The sequence below is a fragment of the Mesocricetus auratus genome, unplaced genomic scaffold (genome assembly GCF_017639785.1).
Source record: "Mesocricetus auratus isolate SY011 unplaced genomic scaffold, BCM_Maur_2.0 Super-Scaffold_100676, whole genome shotgun sequence".
NCBI classification, from domain to species: Eukaryota; Metazoa; Chordata; class Mammalia; order Rodentia; family Cricetidae; genus Mesocricetus; species Mesocricetus auratus.
The window spans coordinates 90098418-90126379 of NW_024429266.1; the positions used below are offsets into that span (position 1 = coordinate 90098418).

The 27962-nt window shown below is 47.4% G+C and overlaps 3 long non-coding RNA genes across 3 annotated transcripts; 2 read left to right on the forward strand and 1 right to left on the reverse strand.

Annotated features, from left to right (window-relative positions):
- Positions 1-2543: 2543 nt before the first annotated feature.
- LOC121136885 lies at positions 2544-3988 on the reverse strand. The gene is made up of 2 exons (XR_005874061.1): positions 3855-3988; positions 2544-3763 (listed from the first exon to the last, which is right to left on the reverse strand). It is a non-coding gene; the product is annotated as an uncharacterized LOC121136885 (long non-coding RNA).
- Positions 3989-4245: 257 nt separating this feature from the next.
- LOC121136597 lies at positions 4246-8219 on the forward strand. Its single transcript, XR_005873634.1, has 3 exons — positions 4246-4522; positions 5221-5307; positions 8025-8219. It is a non-coding gene; the product is annotated as an uncharacterized LOC121136597 (long non-coding RNA).
- A 2897-nt stretch (positions 8220-11116) lies between these two features.
- Positions 11117-14453, forward strand: LOC121137039. Its single transcript, XR_005874246.1, has 2 exons — positions 11117-11371; positions 13554-14453. It is a non-coding gene; the product is annotated as an uncharacterized LOC121137039 (long non-coding RNA).
- The last annotated feature ends 13509 nt before the right edge of the window (positions 14454-27962 follow it).

Below are 27962 nucleotides of genomic sequence, written 5' to 3' on the forward strand. Positions count from 1 at the left end.
AAAGAGACTGAATTTGAAGGCAACTGACTGGTAGGAGGGCTGAGGAGCAGCCCCAAGTGAGGCCAGCCCTGCTCTCCTGGGTAAACCGGGCGCCCTCTGGCCGGGAGGTACCTTTTCTATGGGGGACTCAATTCATCCGTTGGAGGTGTAATAGGTCAGAAATTAACCAGTGAGCAACAGGCTGTGAGGGTTCAGATTCAAGACAGTGATTCATTCCACCTGGGGACAGGATCAAGCCACTTCCCTGCGGAGGCGATGTCTCACCAAGCAGTGCGGGGCCAGAGTCCTCAGCCCTGAGAGGGCCACTTCATGTGTCACTGAGAGACAGAGAAGACACCTACCTACCGGGATCACTTGAGGGTTTCAAGGAGTGTTCCACTGATAATGGATTAGTGCTCTCTCCTGGGCGGAGAGACAAAGCTGTCCATTCTTGGCTTGCCTAGAGAGATGTCGATACTGTCCCTTCTGGCCATCCAGTTGAGGACAGAGCTCACTTTGGCACAGCTGAGAAACAGGACATTTGAGGAAATGTACATGGAGAGCCTCTTCTCAAATACGTTTTTCTTAAAAAAAAGAAATCTATTTATTTTTATTTTATGCGTAATGGTGTAGTGCCTGCATGTAGCCTGTGCAAGCCATGTGAAATTACCCTCAGAGGCCAGAAGAGGTTGCAGGGTACCCTGGAATTGGAATTACAGATAGCTGTCGCCTATTACGCGGGTGCTGAGAATGGAGTTCAGGTCCTCTGGAAGAGCATCCAGTGCTCTTAACCGCTGAGTCATCTCTCCAGACCCTCTCAACTACATTTTGTTAGATGGCTTCTGGGGTGTGGGGAGCCTTTGTCTAACACTGTCAAAAATATGGCTCCCATATCTAAGCTCTATCTACATCACTAAAAACAGCAATGATGCCAGGTGGTGGTGCACGCCTTTGATCCCAGCCCTCAGGAGGCAGAGGCAGGCTGGTCTCAGTGAGTTCGAGGCCAGCCTGGTCTACTGAGCAAGTTCAGGACAGCCAGGACTATTACACAGAGAAACCTGGTCTCTAAAAACAAAACAAAACAAAAACAAAAACCCAGCAAGGACAACCACTAAACACAAAACATGCCCAGTGGCCCCATTTGTGTCTTCCTGACGCATGGCCCATAGTCAAGGGACGTGACCTAAACAGGAGCCCATGTAAGTCCTGAGAATAGAGCTGACTCTGGTGTCCAGAACATGGTCTGGGAAAGGGCACAGTCTGCAGTGGGCACGGTCCTACTGACTCTTCCCGGGAGAAGGAAACATGACTAGAACAAATATAGAACAGACTCTCTGAGACCTGGGGCCCCCAAAGGAGACCCCGTCTCCCCAAGCTCTAGAACTGCAAGGAAGCAGCGCTAAACTCTACAGAAACTGCTATCGGTTCCCTGCTTTACCCTGACCACTAGAGAATGTCCATCAGCAGGGCTATGCAGTGCAGAGAGCTCCCTGGAGGGAACTTCTCTAAGGCAGGGACATTTGGGGACTTAGAGAGACATTTTCTCCCTCGCACTGGCGGATGACTCAGAAGTCAAAGCACTTGCTGCTGGCTCCGATATGATCTCAAGTTAATCTCTAGAATCACATGATAGAGGGAAAGGATAGACTCCCACAAGCTGTCCTCTGGCCTGTTTACATGCATGTACACACCCGCACCCAGACATAAGTAAGCAAGCAAACAAATAATTCCCAGTACCCACATAGTGGCTCACAACTGTCTGTGACTCCAGGTCCAGGGGCTCTGCCGACAACTGTACGGAAAATAAAGTTAAAGAGGAAGAAGAAAAAAAGACGTAGTAGGTGATAATCAAATATCCTACGACACGGCCCTAAAAGAAAGTCCGCGCTCACAGGCTGTTCCTGGGAACCCTTGTGAAGGTGAATGGAGAGAAAGGGAGATCAACCAAAAAAGCGTGAGAATCAACAGCGATGTCAGGCAGGTGTTGCAGGCCTGTAGCCTCAGCGCTTGGCGGGCAGGAGCAGGGGGTTCAAGGTTATCCTCAGCTGAAGTTTGAGTTCCCAGCCAATCTGGACTACGTGAAAACCTACCTCAAAAAAATAAAATAAAATAAGAAGCAATAAAGCAATTTGATGGTGAACTTGGGACTACACTATCAGACTGGAGGCCCAACCACTGGCTAAGACTAACAGCTTAGATTTTTCCACCTCCTCTTACACAGCTTTGCCACACACACCTACCATTCCCTGCACAAAGTCTGCTCTCCAAGCAACTAAGTCCCCATTGATTCATTGGATTGGATTTCTGTAGTGATGGGTATGAACCCATGACCAGGCAAGGGCCCCACCACTGAGCCATATCCCCAGAATAAATAAATAAATAGATAAATAAATAAATAGATAGATAGATAGATAAATAACGGATGAACCCATGACCAGGCAAGGGCCCCACCACTAAGCCATATCCCCAGCAATAAATAAATAAATAAAAAGAAAGAAACAAAGAGAGAATTTTTTTTCAATGACGCAAAATTGGAAGAAGTTTTTAGCACAGACAGAAGCACAGAGGTTAACGGGATTTTTATTTTGGATTGATTTGGTTCCTTTTTTTTTTTTTTTGGTCTTTTGAGGTGGGGCCACCATGCCACACTCCGAACACCACAGTAAGAGAGCTAATTGTCTGGCTTTCTTTGGAATACAACATTTCAAGGCTTTACACAGTCTACTTAAAAAAAAAATTAATGCTGGGTGGTGGTGGCCCACACCTTTAATCCCAGCACTCGGGAGGCAGAGGCAGAGTTCCAAGTAAGCCAAGGCTACAGAGAAACGCTGTCTCAAAAAACAAAACAAAACATAAACAAAATAAAACAACAAAAAGTTAGTGTACAGAGATTTTGCCTGTATGTCTGATCACGGCACTACTTGGCATGACTGGTTCCCGCTGAGACCAGAGAGGGGGACAGACACCCTGGTCCCCCTGGCACCAGAGTTACAGATGGTTGTGACCTGCTGTGTGGACGCCGGGAATTATATTTTGAATATGTTGCCCAGTGTTTCGCCCTCTCTCTGGCCTATGCAGAAGATGGTTTTCTAACTACCAACCCCCACCCCCATCCCCAGACTCAGGGCTTGAGAAACAGCGTATACAGCCACTTACTTCTTCCAGACACAAAAGAACCAACGCTGTGGTCCACTCTGCGCCTGTGCCAGAGTGGAGGTCACAGACATCCTACAGGAGCCCGTTCTCACCTTTCACACCATGTGGTTTCCTGGGTTCTAACTCAGGTTCGGGCTATCAGACTCGGGCGGCTACAGACTTAACCCTCTGAGCCATGTCACCACCGGCCCTGCTAATGAGGCGGTGGCATGCGATTTCACCGGAGCCAAATCATCTCAGAAAAGAACTCTTTTGTTTCAGCCGGGCGGTGGTGATGCAGCGCTCGGGATACAGAGGCAGGTGGATTTCTGTGAGTTCGAGGACAGCCTGGTCTATGGAAAGAGCTCCAGGGCAGACTGGGCTGTTACATGAAGGATGGAGGGGGGCGGAGACGGAAGGGAGGGAGAGAGAGAAAGGAGTCTGGCCAGGGTCCAGGTGGTGGCTCTTGCCTGTAATCCGTCCCAGCACTCTCCGGGCTGAGGTAGAAGGTTCAAGTCCAGTCTTTGCTACAGAGTGAATTCCAGGCTCGGGGATGCTACACGCACTGGCTCAGAGGCTTTTCCTACAAACACTCCTAAGCGGTGTGCACTCTTTCAACATCTGGGGGCGATGCCGAAAGCGTGCGAGCCTTAAAAAAGAACCGGACAAAAGCGCTTTCCTAAGTCAGACCTTCTTAGCTTAGCACTGCTTTATTTTATTTTTTTTAAGTTTCCACTGACCTTAAAGCACGGAGATCTAGGAAACTGGTGTCTGGAGTTTAAGGGAAGAAAACCTCAGGGCTGAGATCACACAGCCACATTAGTAACCAAAACAAAGCGGAAAGAAATCCTGGTCCCCAACACGGAGCCCAGGAACCGCCGCACGCCCACCCCACCCCACCCCGCGTCACGTGACCAGCCTCCAGCCTCCCTCCCGGACAAAGAAGAGGGAGGAGACTTGGGAACAAAGAGCCAGGGCTGTAGAAACTGGACCTGGAGCGGAAGTTACCCAGTATGAGTTTCTGTCTTCGGGCTTTACCTTACCCAAGGAATATTAAACATTAACCCGAGCTGTAAAAGGGCTGACTGAGCCCAGCTCAGCCTAACCTACAGGAGAGGGAGGCTCTCCCGGCCAGCTCGAGCAAGGTCCTCCTTTTGGGTGTCCATCAGTCCTTCAGGCTGTCGTCTCCCACCTCTGGAGAGATCTGGGCTAGCTTCCTCTCCGCCTCTCTCTGTTCAGCATTCATGCGTTTGAGAAAACTGCCCCTCTGACAAACGGATGGCCACAAGCGGAAACTTTGGAAAAGAGACTTGACGCTGCAAACAATAAAGAGACCACTCTAGAAGAAAGTTGAAAACTGGACAGTGAGGACCCCTACCCCCAGCAAGCAGAGACTCACAGGGAGACAGTGAATGGGTGTTAGTGAATCAGGACCTGTGTTCATGCAGGGACCATGTCCTCCAACTATTGCCTCTGACTTCACGTCCTACAACGATTCCCATTATCTGGAATATTTGTGGCTGTCATAATACAGCCCCATACTTAGAAATGTATGCAATTTATAACTAAAATCTGTTGAGCAGACTGTGAATTTAAGTTTCTCAGGAAAGGAACACAGTCTCTTTTCTTTTGGTTTGTTTGCTTGTTTGTTTTTATTTTTCGAGACAGGATTTCTCTGTGTAGCTTCAGAGCCTGTCCTGGAACTCATTCTGTAGACAAGGCTGGCCTGGGACTCACAGAGATCCACCTGCCTCTGCTGGCATTAAAGGTGTACACCACCACCACCAAGCATCTCATTTCTACAATGCAGTGTTGTGTTTAATCTGCCTTGTCATCTTCCTTTTAGAATTATTTATTTATGGGCATGAGTGTTTTGCCTTCATGCATGTATATGAGCCACTTGCATGCCTGGTGCTGGTGGGAGTCAGGGGCATGAGAGCCCTTAGAACTGGAGTTAAGGATGTTGGGTGTCATCATGGAGGTGCTTAGATCTGAACCTGGGTCCTCTGCAAAAGTAGCAGCTGCTCCTAACAGTTGAGCCATTTCTCCAGACCCTGGCTTTGTCTACTTGTTTACACCTTTGCCTTTGGCTTGTCCCTGCTCCAGCTGCCACTCTGGATGTCAGAGAATCGTCTTGAAGCTCTTCCCAACTCCCAGCACACCTAACACCCTCTCCAATATCACACACACAAAGTGAGTCTTTTTTTTTTTTTTTTTTTTTTGGTTTTTCGAGACAAGGTTTCTCTGTATTGTTTTGGAGACTTTCCTGGAATTAACTCTGTAGACCAGGCTGGCCTCGAACTCACAGAGATCCGCCTGACCTCTGCCTCCCGAGTGCTGGGATTAAAGGCGTGCGCCACCAACGCCCGGCTTTCAAAGTGAGTCTCTTAAAAATGACCAAGTACTCTGAGTTTGAGACCAGTCTGGTCTACAAGAGCGAGTTCCAGGACAGCCTTCAAAGCCACAGAAAAACCCTGTCGCCAAAAAGCAAGCAGACAAACAAAAAAATACCAAGTACAAGTTAAGAGTACTGGCTACTCTTCCAGTCACCTGGGTTCAAGTCCCAGCACCCACAGGTTGGCTATAAACCATCTATACATAGCTCCAGTCCCCAGCGATTTGAAGACTTCTGGTCTCTTATAGACACTGCATGCAGGTGACGCAGAGGCATATATGTAGACAAAATGCTGATACACACAAAATACATGGAACTTAAAAAGATGATTCACTTGAGCTAGGCATGGTTGCTCATGCATTTAGTTCCAGCACTACTAGGAGGCAGAGGCAGGCAGATCTCTGTGGCTTCAAGTCCAGCCTTGTCTAAAGAAATGAGTTCTAGACCAGTTTAGGACCACACAGTGGGACCTTGTCTCAAAAAACAGACAAGCAAACAAACAACAAACCACATTAGAGCTGGATGTGGTGGTACATGTCTATAATGCCAGGATTTGGGACACTGAGGCAGAAAGTGCATTTCAAGTTCAAGGCCATCTTGGGTTATATTGTGAGGCCCTGTCTCTAAAACAAGAACACTCCCCTAATATATGCAAGGTCCTGGGTTCCATCCCTGGCATTTAAAACAAACAGTTCCTATTATACCCCCCCCCAAAAAAAAGGCAAGCTGAGCAAATACAAGGTCTACACAGTATAGTTCTTCTTTCCTTGCTATTTATCATGCCCTGGAATTCACTTTGTTTTTTTGTTTTGTTTTTTTTTTTGTTTTTTGTTTTTTGTTTTTTTGGTTTTTTTGAGACAGGGTTTCTCTGTGGCTTTGGAGGCTGTCCTGGAACTAGCTCTTGTAGACCAGGCTGGCCTCGAACTCACAGAGGTCCACCTGCCTCTGCCTCCCAAGTGCTGGGATTAAAGGCGTGCGCCACCAATGCCCGGCTTGGAATTCACTTTGTAACCAGCCTGGTTTTGGACCCATAGAAATCCTCCTGCCTCCGCCTCCCTGGTGTTGGTATTAAAAGCATACACGCCTTGATTTTTTTATTTTATTTTTTAAAGGGTTTATTTATTTTATGTGTATTGGTGCTCTATCTGTATTTATGCCTTTATGCAGGAGGAGGGCATCAGATCCCACTATAGATGGCTGTGAGCCACCATGTGGTTCCTGGGAATTGAACTCAGGTCCTCTGGAAGAGCAGCCAGTGCTCTTAACCACTGAGTCATCTTTCTAGCCCAATTTTTTTTTTAGTTTTTTAAATGCATTTGGTTATTTGTTGTTGTTGTTGTTGAGATAGACTCTAGTTTTGTAGCTCAGGCTGGCTTTCAATGTTTGATTCTCTTGCTTCAGTTTCTTGAGGGCTGGGAGCACAGGTGTGTACCACCAAGCCCAACTTGAAGGTACTTTTCTTTTTGTTTTTTTTTGTTTTTGTTTTTGTTTTTGGTTTTGGTTTTTCGAGACAGGGTTTCCCTGTGTAGCTTTGGAGGCTGTCCTGGAACTAGCTTTTGTAGACCAGGCTAGCCTCGAACTCACAGAGATCCGCCTGCCTCTGCCTCCCGAGTGTTGGGATTAAAGGCGTGCGCCACCAACGCCTGGCTCTTTTTGGTTTTTTTGAGACAGGGTTTCTCTGTGTAGCTTTAGCTGTTCTTGGCTGCAACCGCTTGGTAGACAAGGTTGGCCTTGAACTCACAGAGATTTGCCTTGCCTGCCTCTGCCTCCTGAGTGTTGAGATAAAGGTGTGTGTCACCACGTCTGGACCTTGAAGGAACTTCAAAAAAATTTTTTTTGGTTTTACGAGACAGGGTTTCTCTGTTTTGGAGGCTGTCGGTCCAGCCTGGCCTCGAACTCACAGAGATCCACCTGCCTCTGCCTCCCAAGTGCTGCAAAAAAATTTTTTTTAAAGATTTATTTTACCAGGCAGTGGTGGTGTATGCTTTTAATCCCAGCACTTAGGAGGCAGAAGCAGGTGGATTTCTGTGAGTTCAGGGCCAGCCTGGACTACCAAGCGAGTTCCAGGACAGCCTCCAAAGCCACAGAGAAACCCTGTCTCAAAAAACCAAAAAAAAAAAAAAAAAAAAAAAGAGAGAGAGAGAGAAAAACAAAACAACAACAAAAAGATTTATTTTTAATTGTGTGTGTGTGTGTGTGTGTGTACATGTGAGTGAAGGTGCTTCCAGAGTCCAGTAGAGGGCATCAGTCATCCATCATGGATCTTGGGAACCGAATGGGGGTGGGGACGTGGGGGTGGTCTTCTGCAACAGCAGTGCTTGCTCTTGACTCCTGAACTCTCTCTCAGGACCACTGCAGGTACTTTTGTTAGAACCCCCAACAAGTTTTTAAGTCGTGTGCCCAGTGTCTGTTTTCAGGCACTGTTTAGGTGGAGGGGATGGAGTGACTCTCTACTAGGTTAACTGAACTAAACGGTAATGAAATGTCCCAGAATCCCAATCCCTGTATATTCCAGGTTAGTTAAAGTCATCACATGGTGTTTGGAAGACACAAGGGAGGCAACACCAGACTTTGGAATCCTCTGAAGGTAAGCTACCCATGGGCATTCTTACTGGGATGCTAACCCCTATGCATGAGGCAGCATCAGGCCCACACACAGCTCCTTTACCTCCTAACAGAGGTCTGGGCCACGCACACACACTAGCCCACTAACCGTAGGAGGTCAGCATCTACTATAAGGCATCTGCAGCATTGCAGCATCGGGCTCCGAGGGAACCACAGTCAGGTCGGGCTTTGCATCAGTCTGTATGACTTCCAGTATGTCCTTGCTTCCATCCAAGTCTGACTGTCTTTCCTGGCTGCTGGTGTGATGACCTATAGTCACCAGGCTAAACAGAAGCAACACTTGCTACTTCCCACAAGTTCCCCCCCAGTGTGGTGATTCTACATAATCCCGACAAACCGACAAGTCTCTGCTTACCATGGCCCTGCTTCTCCAATCATATCGCAATGATTCAAGAGGCAGAAGCCAACAACTGTGTGGGCAGTGCCTAGCTCCTTAGGTGGAAACCACAGCAGGCCTTAGCTTAACCACACCCTGTGCTGGACCACTCAGGACTGCGACACCTCAGTGTCTCCCACACAATCCTGTTCCTCCTGCTTCCTTCTTCTCTGGACCACGTCTGGCCCAGCTGCAGTCTGCTTCTCCTTTCTACCTGTAGAACATGATCTTGCCCATCTGATTCCCTGCAGACAGCCACTGCTGGAAAGGAAACTCACCCGAACCTGAAAACAAAGCAAAACCACTGCTTGCCTCCTCCGTGTTGCTTGGCCTGGTTGAACAGGCTCACCGAGCGTTACTTGGTATCTAGAACAAAGAATCCAGTGTGACTTTGCTATTTCCTGTGATTATAGCCCAGATACCTGAAGTTCCATGTTAATTTGCAGGTTGCTGCCCAGTAAGAAAACATTTTTTTTTCTTTTAAGGAAACCTTAATCTGTAGCTGATGTGGCTGAGGCTGGCCTAGAATTTACTACTGTGACCTCACTAACTTCCAACTCCCAATCCTACTTCAGCCAGAGCTATACAAAGAAACCCTGTCTTGGAAAAAAACATACGAACAAACAAAAAAAAAGATTTCTAGGGAAATAGTATTTTGTGTATTTATGATTTTCTTTTTTCAATTTTTGAGAAAAACCATGTCAGTTTTATTTGCTTTATTTTATGTGTCTGAGTGTTTTGTCTGCATGTATGTATGTATGCCATGTGCGTTACTGGTGCCCGAGGGGTGCAAAGAGGGTGTCAGATGCCCTGGAAATGAGGTTGAGGTCGCCTGTGAGCCACCTTGTGGGTGCTGGGACTTGAACAAGGACCCTGGGCAGGAGCAGCCAGTGAGCTACTGTGTGAAGCCATCTCCCCAGCCCTGTGATCCCATTTCCAGCAGACAGAGGTCCATCGCCCGCCCGTGTTCAAGGCACACAGCCTGAAGGTCGGAAACGTCGGGTCACTTTCATAGGTCCTATCCTTCAGGGAAAGTTACCCTCGCCTCAGAGTCACACCTTGTTCCTGTCGTCACTCCGCGGCACCCAATAACAGGAATGGTCAGTTAGAGATGAAATGTGTGAAGAGCGCTTCCGGACTCCCTGAGGGTAGCGTGCATTCGCTGTGCCCAACAGACGCCTTAGTGTCCCAACTGTGCCCAGCAGACGCTTTAGTGTCCCCAAGGCGATGTCAAATGTCTCCCTGGTTTTATGCCGGCTTCTTTTCTTTTACTTTTATAATAACATCATCCAAAAATCGCCAGGTGGTGGTGGCACACACCTTTAATCCCAGCACTCGGGAGGCAGAGGCAGGCGGATCTCTGTGAGTTCGAGACCAGCCTGGTCTACAAGAGCTACTAGTTCCAGAACTGCCTCCAAAGTCACAGGGAAACCCTGTCTCAAGTCCTACTCCCCCCCCAAAAAAAATCCAAAAATCAAAGAGCCGGTGCTGGTGAGATGGCTCATTACACATGCCAGTTAGTTTCTTGTCAGCTTGACACGGGTTAGCGCCATCTGGGAAGAGGGAGAAAACCCAAGTAGAATGGCCTCAGAGTGGTCTGCAGGTGATTCTGTGGGCTGTTTGCTGTCTCCTTATGATTTATGCCCAGCACACTGTGGGTGGTGCACCCCTGGGCAGGTGGTCCTAACAGGTATAAGATTTATTTTATGTGCCTTGGTGTTTCCCCTGCAATTGTGTCTGGGTGAGGGTGCCGTATTCTCTGAATACTGGAGTTACAGACATTTGTGGGTGCTGGGAATTGAACTCAGGTCCTCTGGGAAAGCAGACAGGGCCCTTAACCGCTGAGCCATCTCTCCAGTCCTGGGAGAGGTATAAGAAAGGTAGCTGCCACCAAGCATGAGGGGCCAGCCAGTAAGCAGTGTTCTTCCACGGCTCCTGCGCCCAGGGTCCTGCCCTGAGGTCCTGCCTTGGCTTCCCTGGGTGATGGGCTCCCCAGGTTGCTCCGGATCATGGTGTTTATCACAGCAATCGAAAGCAAACTAGGATGGCGGCTAAAACTGGGCCTTACGGCCCACGTGCCATCCCCAGCGCGCTCACACAGTAGAAGGAGAGAGCCAGTTTCTTCAAGTTGTCCTCTGACCCCCGCACCGGAACCATGGCGTGTGTGTGTGTGTGTGTGTGTGTGTGTGCGCGCGCGCGTGCGTGCGTGCGTGCACACACAATAAATGTCTTTTTCTTTAAAGCAATGAACTTTTATTACTCAGGTGTATTCATTTTCTTTGGTAGCGATTACAAGCTTGGGAATCCACTCAAAAATTTTAGGCGACTATTATTGAGTAGGGGGCTGCATAGTTACAATTATTTATTTATTTATTTATTTCATGTGTGTATGGGGGGGCGGGGTCAGAGGACAGCCTGTGGGAGTCCCTTCTGTCATTTCACCATGTGGGTTCCACGAATCATGATGACAGCCTTGACGGCAAGCGCCTTTGCCCTCTGAGCCATCTCACCGGCCCGGTAACTGTGATTACTAGGTGAGGACATTTTGCTTACTTGTAGTAGCAGATGTCATACAAATTATACCCCGGACGCCGCGCCCACCCCACTCAGCTTTCCTTAGGGTTTGTGTATTCAGTGTGGCCCAGGACAACCCTGCTTTGCCCGGTGTGGCCAGAGAAGCTGGAACCCCGGTGCTGAGAACTAGGGATTTCCTCTGAAGCGGGGCGGGAAGCCAGTGCTTTGGGAATGGCGTCATCGCGTTTCCCTCGGTCCCCGTGCCAAGAACGAGGCGGTAGCCCGGAGAACTGAGGAGGAAGCCGTGGGTGGCAGGACCCAGTGAGGTGTCACAGATCCCTGAGCAAGTATGACTTCATCCCCTTCACGCCCCTCCCTTAGCGTCCACCTTCACGGAGTCAGAACTCCCTGTTCTGCTCTTCCTCAGCCGCGCCTCCCACTGAGCCATTGTTCCTCTGTTGAACTGGTTTCCTGTGTGGGTTGTTTCGCTTTGTCTTTTGTCTCACTTTGTTTGTGGCTTTGGTGTGTGTGGGGGAGATTCCTTTCAGATTTACTGATTTTTAAATTTTTATGTGTATGAGTGTTTTGACTGTGAGTTCCAGGACAACCAGGGTTACACAGAAAAATCCTGTCTTGAAAAACCACAAAAACAAAACAAAACAAACAAACAAACAAAAAACTTCATCTGGAGTTTAATGATATTCTTAGATATAACTAGATAGCTAGATAGAGCAGAGTAGCAGTCATTAGTATTAACATTGTGGCTGACGTTTCAAGTGTGTATGAATTAATTACCTAAAAACAGAAGAAAAGATAGTTAAGACCCTGGATGTCCTGGAACTCGCTCTGTAGACCAGGCTGGCCTGGAACTCACAGAGATCCTCCTGCCTCTGCCTCCCGAGTGCTGGGATTAAAGGTGCGCATCACCACGCCTGGCTCAGATAAAAATGTCTTTAGCAGTGCAGTGCCAATGTCTGTACCTCTGTGTGGTGCCTCAGCTGTGAATCCACTTTTCTCTCCAAATCTGCTGCCGGGCCCCTCCCCATCGTTGTGAATGGGATGACTTGCCCCGTCACCAGATCTGGAAGGCTGGAGTCACCCCCAACCTCTCTTCTCCAAGATCCGACACTATGCCAGCTGTTTTCCAGACCCCCCTGGAGCCCGCTCCCCGTCTCCATGGCCATCTCCCCTTCGTGTTTAGCTCAGACCCACTGGCTTTCTCCCTTCACTTGATTTCGGGGCCCCATCCTCTGCCTGTAAATCAGTCTCCCACATGAACACGGAAGGCGTGCGCCACCACCGCCCGGTGGCGTCTGGTTTCTAACTTGAGATCTGTGGTACACTGCTTGTGACTAGCACCATGGCTGATCCTGGGAGTGATTGGACCAAGCCTGGTGGATCACACCGGTAATTAACAGAGTGGAGCCAGACAGAGGAAGCAGACCAACCCGGGGTTGCCTAGGAAGACCTTGCATAAAAAGCAAACAAACAATAAAGATAGAAGACCAGGTTAAGTTAAAAAGCTTAATCAAGAAATGTAGGGCCGGGCGTTGGTGGCGCATGCCTTTAATCCCAGCACTCGGGAGGCAGAGGCAGGCGGAGCTCTGTGAGTTCGAGACCAGCCTGGTCTACAGAGCGAGTTTCAGGACAGCCTCCAAAGCCACAGAGAAACCCTGTCTTTAAAAAAAAAAAAAGAAATCTATGTTTTGTGCCTGGCATGTATGTTTTGTGGCTGGCACAGTGGTACACTCTTTTAATCCCAGCACTCCAGAAACAGAGGCAAGAGGATCTCTGTGAGTTCAAGACCAGCCTGGTCTGTATCATGTGTTCCAGGACAACCAGAGATATGTAGAGAGACTCTGTCTCAACATCCCTACACATGCACACCCAAAAAATATGTTTTATTTTGTTTTGTTTGAGGCAGGGTCCTATTCTGCAACCCAGGCTGACCAGGAACCCACTATGTAACCCATCTTGGCCTTGAATGTGAGACAATCCTCCTGCCTCAGCTTCCAGAGTACTGAGATAGGCATGAGCCACCAAGCCCAGTTTTAGAAATTTACTATGACACGAAATTAACCTATAAATAAAAAAAGACATAGACCTAAAATCTCAAAATTCAATTTAATAAAATGTCATTAGACTAGGACCAGAGCTTATCAACTAGATAGACTTCTGATGGGAATCACATTTGTTGAATTGGCACACACACATATTATATGTTTCTTCTATCATTTTATTATATTTTATTTGCTCAGTGTGTGCGAGAGTGAGCATGTGACAGGGTGGGGGGTCAGACGACCGTTTGCAGGAGTAGGTTCTCTCCTTCCACCTCGTGGGGCCAGGGACTCAACTCAGATACCTCTGGTGCGGTGGCAGGGTCCTTCGCCTGCTGGCCCTCCTGTGATATTTTGATACATGTATACATTGTGTAATGTTTGAATCAGGGTAAACATTTATTTACTCAAAAATTTTCTTTGTGACAAAATAAAACAAAACAACAAAAACACTTAAAATCTTTTCTTCCAGGGGCTGGAGAGATGACTTGGCGGTTAAGCGCACTGGCTGTTCTTCCAGAGGACCTGAGTTCAATTCCCAGCAACCACATGGTGGCTCCCAACCCTCTGTTTTAGGCTTGTTTCTAACTAGCTCTTATAACTCAGCCCATTAATATTAATTTACTCCCTGCCCCATGGCTTTGTTACGTCATCTCTGTACCGCCCATGCTGCTTCCTCTGCATCTCCTGGCATCCCTGCCTCCTTCTTCCCAGCATCCTCTCTGCCCTGGAAATCCTGCCTAGATATTGGCAGTTCAGCCTAAGCTATCAGCTGAGCTTTCATAATTAGTAACAAGTATCTGTGTTGTGCTTTTGTTTTTGTTTTTGTGAGGTGGTGATCCGAAGAAAAATCTGTCTATACTCCAGATTTAGGAGCTAGAGGCAGGAGAATCAGAAATTCAAGGTCAGCCACAACTGAATAGTAAGTTTAGGGCCAGTCTGAAGGAATCAAGACCCTATCTTTAAAAAACAAAAACAAAAACAAAAAACAGGGAGTTGGGGTTCTTGAAAGATGACTCTGTGGTTAAAAGCACTGCTGCTCTTACAGAGGACCTGGGCTCAGTTCTCAGCACCCAGACGCTGGTTCTCAATATCTATAACTCCAGTCCCAGGGGTCCAGCCTGCTTTGTGACACGCATACACGAATGCCAGCAAAACACTTATGCACAGAACACAAAATAAACAAATATAGAATAGCACATTATCATCGATAATAACTTCACTGTACAATAAAACATCAGAACTTGGGTCATTTTACTTTAACATTATTTTTGCGGCGTCTGGGAATGAATCCTAAGGCCGTTTGCACACTACGTAGGCATTTTACTTCTGAGTGCATTCCTCAACCCATTAAATAATATCTTCACATTTATTGATGTGTGTGTGTGTGTGTGAGTGAGTCACAAGCACAAACACACACATTTGTTTGTGAATACCCTCAGAAGCCAGAACAGGATACTGGGCCCTCTGGAGTTACAGGTAGTTGTGTGCCACCTACCATGAGCACTGGGAAACCAACTTCATCTGGTCTTCTGAAAGAGTGGCAAGCCCTCTTAGCCTCTGGCCCATCTCTGCAGTCCTATTTTATATTACATTCGATCTACAGATTTCCCTTTTTTTTTTTTTTTTTTTTTTTTTTTGGTTTTTCAAGACAGGGTTTCTCTGTATTGTTTTGGAGGCTGTCCTGGAACTCACAGAGATCCTCCTGCCTCTGCCTCCCGAGTGCTAGGATTAAAGGCGTGGGCCACCAACGCCCGGCCAGATTTCCTTTTTTTTATACCCAGTTAGTTGCATCTATCAGACCTTGCATTACTTTTATATTTAGAAAGAGATTTCCCATCCAGGACGCAAATAACTATCTTTCACTTTTCCCCCAGCTTTGGAGGTTGACATTAGGGTTTGACAGAAGCTGGGCAAGTGCTCCGACCACTGAGCAGTACCCCTAGCCCTTGTCTAGATTTTTTTGAAAATGATTCTGTCATTTTTGAGGTGGAATTAGTGTTGTAATTTAAGAAGAGCAGCATGAGAAAGATGCCATGTGACAGTGTTCAAGTGGGGCATGGAAGTGGGAGTGAGGGGTTGGGGGTAGGGAGGGTATTAGGAAAAGGATCACAAAAAGGGGAAAGGGGAGGGGGGGAGACCAGCCTCTAGGAACTATAGGAGAGAGCAAAGAGGGGGAGAGAAAGAGCAGAACAGAGAGAGAGAGAGAGAGAGAGAATGGAAGGGAGGGAGGGAGGGAGGGAGAGGAGGGAGAGAGAGGTGAGAGGTGGGAAGGGCCCTTTTAAGATCCAGCATAGTGAATGTGCACAGGTGGTGCTCTTAGTGGCTGCAGCTGAGGGCATATCCTGTCAGAACCTCAAGGGCAGGCCAGTACAGATGCCTGAATACTAATAGTTAGCATCAGAACACAGCATGAATCGGCACTTTGAATTAATGAGTCTATAAAGTAACCCTGCTGTGTGTGGTGGTGCATACCTGTAATTCCAACATTTGGGAGGCTGAGGGAGGACTGAGAATCTGAGACTGACCTGGACTACCTAGTGAGACTGTAGTGAAACCAAAATAAATAACATAAAAATAGCCCACTGGGGATGTATGTTCATCTCCGCGTCACCTAGCACGTGCAAGGGCCTGGATTCCATCTCTGACACCACAAAAATAAAGAAATAAATCAGTAAATATATTGCCCATGTTTTCAAATATAATTGCGAGAATTACCCATCCCTTTCTGGCAGTGTGAAGGCCCCTTATAAGGACAAACACGCACTAACATAATCCTGTTGGAATCAATCAAAAGTACCTAATTTTATTTCGTATACAAACATTTCCAAAGCCTTGATTATTGAGACATCCACATGGGGTAGACTAGAGCATTAACTCACACGCCAGCTATGATTTCACAGACTACTGAAATGCAGAGGGCTTAGGCACAAATTACTAGCAGTTGCTAAATAGATTTTAATAGAAACTGAAAACAGTAATGAGATGGAGATGCTTAATTATTAGCCAAAGTGCTTTTCCACCTGAAACATTTGCTCACTGGCCCAGTGTGGACACTTTCAAGCAATAATTATTCTCTCTGGGCTCAGATGTGCTCTGTATCCAGCCTGGACTTTGGAGCACAGAAAGAGTTGTTATTAACTTTATCTGAATGATGCCTCTGGGAATTAGTTTACCAACTGCACCAGCCCCAGACAATGAGGGGCTTGGGTACCATGGTGTCTTCTTTTTCTGGAAGAACTCAGAGTCGTGCCCCAGTATCATCGCCCGAGATAAATATATAGCTCTTTTCTCTTTGACATGGTCTCACGTATTCCAGGCTGGCCTTGAACTTCTCATCCGCCTGACGTCACATCTTGAATGTTGGGACTACAGGCATGCACTGCACTGCAGTTTGCAGCCATTTCTTTTTTTTAAGCCCTTGCCGGGCACTGGTGGCGCACACCTTTAATCCCAGCACTCGGGAGGCAGAGGCAGGCGGATCTCTGCGAGTTCGAGGCCAGGCTGGACCGACAGTCTCCAAAAAAATACAGAGAAACCCTGTCTCATAAAAACCAAAAAAAAAAAAAAAGTGTAAACATTTGTGAGAGAAATAAAATAATTAGAAAACCATAGGAAAAAAGAAAGATTTATTGGAAGGAGGGATGTGAGTCAGTGAAAAAGTACTTGCCAAAACCCAGGGTTCAATATCCAGAACTTAAAAAAAGGAAAATCTAAACTGGAAGGCACAACCCATTAGCATGTTTGTTGTGTTTTTTTGCTGGTGGTCTGTTTTTGAGACAGGATATCAAGATGTAGCCCTGACTGACCTGGCAGAACAGGCTGGCCCTAGACTTGGTTTATAGGTTTTTGTTTGTTTTCATTTTTTTTTTTTAACAATTTTCCATCAGGGAGTTTAGGACAAGGCTTATGTCCAGGGAAAGAGCTAGAAAAAGTTGAGTCCCACTTTAGGGATGACCATCATAAAGGCTCTGAGTCCACTCCCAGCATCTGTCAGCTGACCCACAGCTGCCTATAACCATGCAACACCCTCTTCTGCACATTTTTTTTTTGTCTGTTTTCAAGCCAGGGTCTCTCTGTGTAGCCCTCACTGTCCTGGAACTCACTCTGTAGACCAGGTTGGCCTCTGCCTCCCGTGTGCTGGGATTAAAAGTGTGCTCTGCCACAGTCCGTCAGACATGCCTTTTCAACCAGCGCCCCTATGATTCTTTTCTCTCTTGAGTTGCCAAGGCTGATCTCAAGCTCCTGAACTCAAACAATCCTCCTGCCTCAACCTCCAGGTAGCTAGGATGACAGGTGGCCACCACTACACCCAGCCCGTTTCCTCATGATTCTTTTTTCAAGATTAAAAAAATGTTTTTAATATATGTGTGCGCACATGTGAGAACATGTGAGCACAGAGCACTGCAGAGACAAAGGCAGGGGGATCTCTGTGAGTTTGAGGCCAGCATGGTCTACAGAGTGAGTTCTAGGACAGCGATGGCTGTTATGCACAGAAACCCTGTCTAGAAAAACTAAAAACAAGCAGGGTGTTGGTGGTGCACACCATTAATCCCAGCACTGGGGAAGCAGAGGCAGGTGGATCTCTGTGAGTTCCAGACCAGCCTGGTCAACAAGAGCTAGTTCCAGGACAGCCTCCAAAGCCACAGAGAAACCACTGTCTCGAAAAACAAAAAACAAACAAGCAAAAAACTCTTAAAAAAAAAAAAATCAAAAATAAATAAATAAATAAATAAAACAAAGAAAGAGAAAGAAAAGAAAAAAAGGGAAGGCATGTCCTTGGTCATTTGTTACAAGTAGGATCCTGGAGATCTACATACAAACACACCCATGCCTGTCACATGGCGAGGGCCTCCATGTTAACAAGCCCTGTGTGTTTTCCTAAGAATTGCCTTCTGGGGTGAGGAGAAGGCGGAAGTCAGCAGCCAACCAAAGGGAGTGGGTGGGTAACAGCCACCAGGCAGGATCCTGGGTCCTCCCACAGCCCTTAGCAGGAAGCAGACAACAGGGAAGGTTCCTATGGTGACAGGCCTATTCTGCTTTATTGCTTTCCTTCTGATGGGTGTTTTTACAAGATGTAAGCAAAGTACAACTGTTTTATAGCCGGGTGGTTAGAAAGACTGATACCAGCGGGGCTCTGGGTAAAGCTCCCGTGGGGCGCAGCCCTGCTGCGGTATGGGACCCCCAAACTCCTCTCTGACACTCGACTACCCAGACACAGGCTTCCGGGTGGGCAGCTGCGAGGTCACACGGCAGGTGTTTTGGAACACAAACCTGGGACCAGATCTAGTAGTCCCCGTGCACCAAATGAGATAGCTTTGTAACCAGTTTTCTTGTGTCACTGGGAATATATAACTGGTCACCGTCTGAAGAGTGAGTGAGACAGGGAAGAAAGCACGTTGTGTGAACATACCTAACCTTCCCTTCTCCCGATTTATAAACGCTCCACTGAGTGAAACAGCTGCTAAGGAAAGCTTCTGACCTGTAGCCAACAAGGCCCAGGGGGCAACGTGGAGTTCTCTCTTTCCACCAGAGGGTCCCAGAAATTGGACTCACGCATCAACCTTGGTGACAGTTGCCTTTGCTTACTGAGCCAGCTCACTGTCCCAAAGACACAAGAGTCTTTGAGAAAATGTTTAACAAAGTATGGAGAATGTCTCATTAAGAATTACCATTCTAGCCGGGCGTTGGTGGCACACACCTTTAATCCCAGCACTCGGGAGGCAGAGGCAGGCAGATCTCTGTGAGTTCAAGGCCAGCCTGATCTATAGAGTGAGTTCCAGGACAGCCTCCAAAGACACAGAGAAACCCTGTATCGAAACAAACAAACAAACAAACAAACAAAAAGAATTACCATTCTAGCCGGGTGTTGGTGGAGCACCGCCTTTAATCCCAGCACTCAGGAGGCAGAGGCAGGCGGATCTCTATGAGTTCAAGGCCAGCCTGATCTATAGAGTGAGTTCCAGGACAGCCTCCAAAGACACAGAGAAACCCTGTCTCGAAAAACCAAAAAAGGAAAAAAAAAAAGAATTACCATTCTCCTGGGGCTAGAGGAATGGCTCAGCAGTTAAGAGCACTGGCTTCTCTTCCAAAGAACCAGGGTTCAATTCCCAGCGCCCATACGGTGCCTACCAACTGTAACTCCAGTTCCAGGGGATCCAATGTCCTCTTCTGTATATACATGGTACATATTTTGCATATCTGTAAAACACCCAAACACATAAAATAAAAATAAATAAATCTCAATAAAAGAAGAATTATAATTACCTAGAACTTGATAGCGGCCAACGGATACCAGTTCTGTTTGTGTTATGCACCGGGCTTATCAGCCTGGCCACTGAAGCAACAAATTCCTTGAGAAAATGTATAATATAAAAACAAGAATGCCATCTTGTTGGATCCCAGTCTCCACAGAACTGCTTAAGTGCTCATTAAAACGGAGGCATTGCAAATAAAGGCACAGGCCTATTCATCCCGGAACTCAGACAGCAGAGGCAGGAGGTACAGGATGGAGAGGTCACTACTGCCAAGAAACAAACAAACAAACAAACTGGGCAGAGCATGGCGATACATGCTTGTAAGGCCAGTATGGAGAAGGACCTGGGAGAGTCACCTCAAGGCTGAGGCCAGCCTGGCCTATATAGTTAGTTCCTGGCCAGCCTGAGCTACAGAGTAAGGCCCTCTCAGAAACCAACAAAACAAAATGAGACTTCTCTCTGTACTCCCAAAAGTCTAAACACATCCCCACTCTTGGTTTTCTTCTTCCTCTTCTGTCTTTCATTCTCTCTATTCTTCCTTTGTCCTTTTTGGGTTTTGCTTTGTTTTGTTTGCTTGGGTTTTTGGCTTTTTTGCTTTCTGACACAGGCTCTCTTTGTGTAGTCTGGCTGTCCTGGCACTCACTCTGGAGAGCAGCCTGGCCTCGAACACACAGAGATCTGCCTGCCTCTGCCTCCCGAGTGCTGGGATTAAAGGCTCCGGGATGGACGGGTAGACTCCCAGGAACACGGTCAAGCTGCGCACATTCTGAGTCAGTGACGCTGTGTTTTGTGTGTGGCTCGTCTGGACTGTGACATACAACTCAGGCATCCCGAGGAGTGCTGCAAACTTGGTTTGTGATGCTTATTCTTATCGAACACCTTGATTCATAGGGACAGCTCAAGAGTCGGGACAGATTATTCCAGGAAGTAGAATCATCTAAGCATGTGTCTTATTTTTCTCGTCTCCTCACCGTGGTTTGCAAACAGCCACTGCATTAGCTCTCAACCAGCTTCATGAGCAACCATAGAGATAGAGCTATTTGCTGCTCTGTGGCTACCAAGAGGGGCAACTTCCTTGTGTGTCTTCCTAGTGCATGGCTGTGATGTTGTTAGACATGAAGGCTGCCATGTCTCAGGAGCTCCAGGGAACACACTGTAAATGACCCTTCCTAAGGACCCACCCTCTGCCATCCTGATAAGACAAAGGTGAAGGTCCAATTCTGTTTACTACACTCTTATTTCCTTCTATCTAAGTCAGAGCAGTTTCTGGAGCCAACCGTGTCTACTTTGTGTCCACAGAGGTTGGAGGAGGTTTGGCAGGTCCCTTAGAGCCAGAGTTAACCATGGTTGTGAACCACCTTGTGGGCCTTTGGAGCTTGGGTCTCCTGGAAGAGCAGCAAGTGCTCCTAATGGTTGATCCAGCCTCTCCCCTTTTCTCCTCCCATCCCCCCTTTTCTTTTGACAGTCTTTTACTGTGTAGCTCAGAGAGGCCTCAAGACCACACTCCTCCAGACTCAGACTCAGCCTCAATCCAGGCTGACAGTGAATCCCTTTTATAGTGTTGAAGAGTTAAATTATACACCAAGTAGATAATTCTTCGTTTTCTTTGGCTGTCTTAACAGGATCTTACTATGTTACTGGCTGGCCCGAAACTCACAGAGGTGCACCTGTCTCCGCTTCCTAAAGTACAGGGAAGCCTAAAGGCTTGCTCAGCCAAGTCTGGTCTCCATAAACCATTCTATTTTTGTTTGCTTGTTTGTTTGTTTGTTTGTTTGAGACAGGGCTTCTCTGTAGCTTTGGAACCTTTTCCTGGAACTTGCTCTGTAGACCTGGTTGGTCTCAGACTCACAGAGATCCTCCTGCCTCTACCTCCCGAGTGCTGGGGTTAAAGCCTTGTGCCACTAGCCCAACTCTAATAAATCACTCTTAAATGACGATGGCATGATTCATCCATTGTTGTCTTTATTGAGGTGAAGCCATCACCAGCGGCTTCCACAGCCCTCAGGAAGCTCACCTGCCTCTCTGTACATAGATACCACACCCCAGGACTCGGCAGCGGAGAACAGATTCCTAACTTTCAGACCAACTGGTGGTGCGAGCCTTTAATCCCAGCACTCGGGAGGCAGAGGCAGGCGGATCTCTGTGAGTTCGAGGCCAGCCTGGTCTACAGAGCGAGTTCCAGGACAGCCAGGGCTGTTACACAGAGAAACCCTGTCCCAAAATCCCTCCCCCTGAAAACAAGCAAACAAACAAAACAAAACAACAACAAGCCGGGCGTTGGTGGCACACGCCTTTAATCCTAGCACTTGGGAGGCAGAGGCAGGTTGATCTCTGTGAGTTCGAGGCCAGCCTGGTCTACAAGAGCTAGTTCCAGGACAGCCTCCAAAGCCACAGAGAAACCCTGTCTCGAAAAACAAAACAAAACAAAACAAAACAAAAAAAAACCCCAAAAAAAAACAACAACAACAACAAAAAACCAAAAATTCCCCCAGCTGAAGCAGACTTTCCATCTTCCTCCAGCACCCCTTCCGGCTAAACCCCTGGTGCCACCTGTATTTCCTCTTGCCTTAGCCACCCCCACAGGGTCTTCTGGTTCTCCAACACCAGTCCTGCACATTTAACCTGGTTCTTCCTCTGAGCCCATACAAAAAAATTCTTTCTGTTCCCTTCCCAAACTTCCTCCAGGACCTTGGTGACTCCAGATCTGTCCCCACCATACTTGACTAAGCTACTGTGTGCTGCTCTGACACCACAGGTGTAGCAAGCCAGAGGCTAGCCTTTTCCCTCCTCCTCCTCTGTCTCCTCTTCCTCCTTTTTGAGACATTGTCTGACCATGTAGCCCAATCCTTCTGCCTCAGCCTTCTAATGCTGGGATTACAGTTGTGTAATCCAGCTACAGAATAATGTCCTCTTGCTGCTCTCAGAATACATCTTCACTTTCCCCATCAAACACCTAATTCCTTCGCAGCCCCTGAGGTCACTCTCTGTCATTTTGGCTTCCTTCTGCAGAGGACACCACTGACTGGGGCATGGGGCCAATGCCTGTGATCCCAGCATTAGGAGGCAGAGGCAGGTGGAGTCAGTGATTCAAACTCCATCTGGGCCTGTAGTGAGTTCCAAGCCAGCCTAGGCTACAGAGTGAGACCTTGACTCAGTGAAACTAAATCAATCAAAAAGCTCTGTCACAGTTCTTTTAACCTTTAATCAGACCGTTCTTGACCCTCTTATCTTTACTTACAAACCCTGCCTATGCCCTAAGGCCCAACATGGCATCCTGCTTTTTCTAAAACCTCCCTGACTGTCTTTTCCTTGCTCTCCTGTCCTATTGATCCATTGACATGGATGATAACCTCACTCAACTTTAATCCAAGTACAGGCTGTTAGTATCCAGGCATCTGCACTGGCCTGCCCTTGGGGTTCTGACAGGACACACCCTCAGCTGCAGTCACTAAGAGCACCACCTGTGCACATTCACTATGTTACCTTTTAAAAGAACCCTGCCCACCTTGCATCTCTCTCTCCTCTCTCTCCTCTCTCTCTTTCTTTCTCTCTCTCTCTCTCTCCCTCCCTCCCTCTCCCTCCCCTCTCCCTGCCCCCCCCTCTCTCTGCCTGTCTCTTTTTTTCTGCAGTTCCTGTCCCCAGAGACTGGCCTCCCCTCTCCCCTCCCACCTTCTCTCCCATTCAGTTTCTCCTAATAAAACCCCTTCCACACAGGCTTTGCTGCATGGCATCTTTCTCTCTGGAGCCATTTTTTAAAAATTACAACACAGGCGCCGTCACATGCTGCACCTAAGCAGCTGATAAGAGTCACCGCACAACGTAATGACAGATTTCCCTCAGAAGCAGAACCCTCTACCTCAAGTGAATACCACACACTGACTGCCTAGCACTGCTATGGCCTTCCTCCTGCTTACCTTCCCACTCTAAGAATGAATACTGCGCACGCACGAGAAAACATACACACACACACACACACACACACACAGACCCTCTGCCTACCACACTACAAATCTTTAAGAAGCAACAGGATATTATCTACTACCCTCAAAAAAAAAAAATCTCTAAGCCGGGCGTTGGTGGCGCACGCCTTTAATCCCAGCACTCGGGAGGCAGAGGCAGGTGAATCTCTGTGAGTTCGAGGCCAGCCTGGTCTACAAAGTGAGTTCCAGGACAGCCTCCAAAGCCACAGAGAAACCCTGTCTCAAAAAACCAAAAAAAAAAAATCTCTATTGATGGGGACTGGTCAGATAGTTCAGTGGTTAGGAGCGCAGGCTGTTCTTACAGAGACCTCGGGTTTAATCCCCACCAGCCAGGTAATAGCCAACAATGATCAATAACCCTAGCTCCTGGGAATCCAGTGCCTTCCTCTCTTTCAGCATCTACGGTTCCCACATTCATGTAGTACATTTGCCCACATACAGGCAGAACATTCATACACATGAGATACACATTAGAAAGACCTGCGGGGCGTTTATAACTCTGATGATTTTAACATATACAGTTCCTTGTGAGTCACATGGGTACACATGTATGTGGAGGCTGAAGGACAACCTGGAGTGTTGTCAGGCACTGAAGACTTTTAATGCCCTCAATTCTCAGGCTCATCCATCCGTCTGTCCGTCCATTCATCCATCCATCTCTATAAATTTTTCTTTGTTTTGAGACTGGGTCTCACTGTGTGGCCCAGGATGGTCTGGAAATCACTCTGCAGACCAGGCTGGCCTCAAATTCACAGATCCTCCCGCCTATGCCTCCCAAGTGTTGGGATTAAAGGAATGTGTCACCACATCAGCTCATTTATTTATTTATTTTGGGTTTTTCAAGACAGGGTTTCTCTGTGGCTTTGGAGGTTGTCCTGGAATTAGCTCTTGTAGACCAGTCTGGTCTGGAACTCACAGAGATCTGCCTCTGCCTCCCGAGTGCTGGGATTAAAAGTGTGCACCACCACCATCCGGCTGTTTTTTCTTCTTGTTTCAAAAATTATTTATTTTTATTTCATGTACATCCATGTTTTGCCTGTATGTAGGTCTGTATGAAGGTGTTTGGTGTCCTGAAACTGGAGTTATATAGATAGGTGTGAGCTGCCATGTGGGTGCTGGGAATTGAACCCAGATCCTCTGGAAGAGCAGCCAGTACTCTTATCTGCTGAGCCGTCTCTCCAGCCCCCTGTTTATTTTTTCTTCATGCATATGTATGTGTGCCTGAGTGAGTTTATGTACTAAATGTGCATATGGGTGTCTTTAGAACTGTAGGATGTTGGATCCCTTGGAACTAGATTTAATGGCAATTTTGAGCCTTGACATGGATGGTGGGACCAAACTCAGGTTAAGAGTGAGCTCTCTTTATCGATCCAGTTTCTTCTACCCTCCCTCCTTTTAATGTACGTTAGAGTTTTCCGGACATGTATGTCTGTGTGAGGGTGCCAGGTCCCCTGGAACTGGAGTTACAGACAGTTTTGAGCTGCCCCGTGGGTGCTGAAAATTGAACCTGTATCCTTTGGAAGAGCAGTCAATGCTCTGTTAAGCCATCTCTCCAGCTGCCCCCCCCACCCCTTACGACAAGTGTCTCTGTAGGACCTGGGGCTCACCGGTTAGACTAGGTTGGCTGGCCAGAGTGTAGGGTCTCTGCTGCTGTGTAGTGCTGGCATGAGAAGCATGAGTTTGCGCATCTGGATCCTGGGGATGGATGCAAGACAAGCACTTTTCCAACTCTGTTATTTCCCAGCCTCCCTCACATATTCCTTAATACCTCTTCCTCTAGCAGATGGCTTTTAATTTCTCTCCCTTTAGACTAGATGTCGTGACTCATTTCCTTGTGAGTGGAGTGTGTGTGTGTGTTGCTGGGAAAAAAACCTGGGGCCTTGCACATGCATTAGATGGGTGAGCTACACTCTTAATCCCTATCTCCTCCTCCTCCCTTTTCCTCCTTTTGCTCCTCCTCCCCCCTTTTCTTTTCTATTTTGAGGTCTCAAAACATTGGGCCAAGATTCAGAGTTGGTCTTTTTTTTTTTTTTTTTTTTTTTTTTGGTTTTTTTTTCCGAGACAGGGTTTCTCTGTGGCTTTGGAGGCTGTCCTGGAACTCACTTGGTAGTCCAGGCTGGTCTCGAACTCACAGAGATCCACCTGCCTCTGCCTCCCGAGTGCTGGGATTAAAGGCATGCGCCACCAACGCCCGGCCAGAGTTGGTCTTTTCCATGGAAATCTTTAGTAAAAGATGAAAGATTTGTACAACCTGAAGAGAAACCAGAGTGTACAAGACACTCACTTCTACTAATAGTGTGTGAAAAAAAGAAATAGAAGCTTTTTTTTTTTTTTTTTTTTTTTGGTTTTTTGAGACAGGGGCTTTGGAGGCTGTCCTGGCACTCACTCTGTAGACCAGGCTGGTCTCAAACTCACAGAGATCTGCCTGCCTCTGTCACCCCCCTCCCTCCCAATGTTAGGATTAAAGGCGTGGCCATCAATGCTCCGAAGCTTTTTTTTTTTAAGAGAAAAAATAAAAACAACGCTGGGACGACCTGGGAGACCCCACTTCATTCATGTGACCAAGGTTGACACCACCAGGTGTGTAATGATATCTCACACCTGCTGACATGGGCATCACACCTTTGTGGCATCCCCCCCATCTCCCTCCCCCCAAGACAGACCCCAGTTGAGGACAATGTGTCGAACACCTGGCCAGCACTGTTCAAAGACATCAAGCCCAGGAAAGGGCAGAAAAGGCCAGGCCCCCACGGATTGGAGGAGGTGACAGTGACATAATAACTAATACATGATGTCTGTAGGAGCTTGCCTTGCTGTACAAAGCCATGGGTTTGAAACCCAGCACCGCCCTGAGTCACAGGCAGGGGCCATGGAGGTTCATGCTTCTAGTGACAACAGCTGGCTGGCCGAGGTAGGAAGATTGCCAGGAGTTGAATCCAAGCTGTTATAGTGAGACCCCTCCTCAAAACAAAACATACGCCTTTCATCCCAGCACTCCAGGAGTAGAGGCAGGCAGATCTCGGCAGTTCAAGGCCAGCCTGGACTACAAACTGAGTTTCGGGACAGTCAAAGAAACCCTGTCTTGAAAAAACCCAAACCCAAACCAACCAACGGACCCCTTCTCACCCCTCCCCAGTCTCAGCACTTGGTAGCCAGAGGCAAGAGATTCAAGAGTTCAAGGTTACCCTTGGTTACATAGTGAGTTTATAGCCAGTGTGTGCTAACTGAGACCCATCTCAGAAGACAGTGGGGTATGTGCTATGGATTCCTCTTGACACGGCGGAGACTGGGATTCTTTCGGGGTTCTTAGACACTTTAATCCAAGCATTTAAGAATCAATCAGAGAAGCCGGGCGTTGGTGGCGCACGCCTTTAATCCCAGCACTCGGGAGGCAGAGGCAGGCGGATCTCTGTGAGTTCGAGGCCAGCCTGGACTACCAAGTGAGTTCCAGGACAGCCTCCAAAGCCACAGAGAAACCCTGTCTCGAAAAACCAAAAAAAAAAAAAAAAAAAAAAGAATCAATCAGAGGCTCAAGGACACTTTTATTAGAGCTTAAGAGAAAAACATCCCAGGGCAGGCAAGCTGTAAATGGTGGCAGCTTTCCAGGGGAGGAGAATGGAGAAGCGGGAGAAGCCGAGCCTCTTGAGTCAGGCCAGTGAAGAGTCAATGGTTTGATGGCAGCCGGCAGCCACAGGTGGGGAAGGGCTTTAGAGGAAAGAATAAGAAAGCTCCAGCTCTCACACAGAGCTTACTTAGGCTCTGGCCAGCAACAGAAAGAAGAAAAAGGAAAAGGAAAATTTGCACATTCCACCCGGCGGAACCTGGCGGCTGCTCGGCTAGTAAGGACTGGACTAGGGAGAGAGAATTCTGGGAAGGAACAGTACAGTAGCTCCTAAAAGACTAATTATTCCACCTCTCTGTTTATCGATGCTGAAGGTGAACCTGCCTTCTAAAGGTGACCCCTTGGCCAGGTGATTGGACTCAGCACAACTGGAATGGTAGGTCTCCACCCAGGCCACTGATTATCATGACCTGGGGTTTCCTCTAAGAAAGCCTTTATTGCTACTCCAATGCAGGGATGGTGTGTGTGTGTGTGTGTGTGTGTGTGTGTGTGTGTACACTAGTTAAAAAAAAAGTGCTGGACGGTGGTGGCGCACGCCTTTAATCCCAGCACTCGGGAGGCAGAGGCAGGCGGATCTCTGTGAGTTCGAGGCCAGCCTGGTCTACAGAGTGAGTTCCAGGACAGCCTCCAAAACAATACAGAGAAACCCTGTCTCGAAAAAACAAAAAAACAAACAAACAAACAAAAAAAAACAAAACAAAAACCAAAAAAAACCAAAAACAAGTAATTACGCATTTGATCCTCCCTCACAAGACAGGGACAAAATGGAGGACTCAGTTTCTAACAAAGGTGGACGCCTCTGCTGTCAATTGCTTTACATGAAATACTGTTCCTTGTTCATTTGTTTTTGAGACAGGGTCTTTCTATGTAGTCTAGTTTGTCCTGGAGCTTAATATGTAGACCAGGCTGGCCTCAAATTCGGACTCACCTGCTTCTGCCTCTTGTTGGCTGGGATAAAAGGCCTGTGTCATCATGCCCAATTTTTTACCCCAACATTCAAAGCTTTTTTTTTTTCCCCCGGT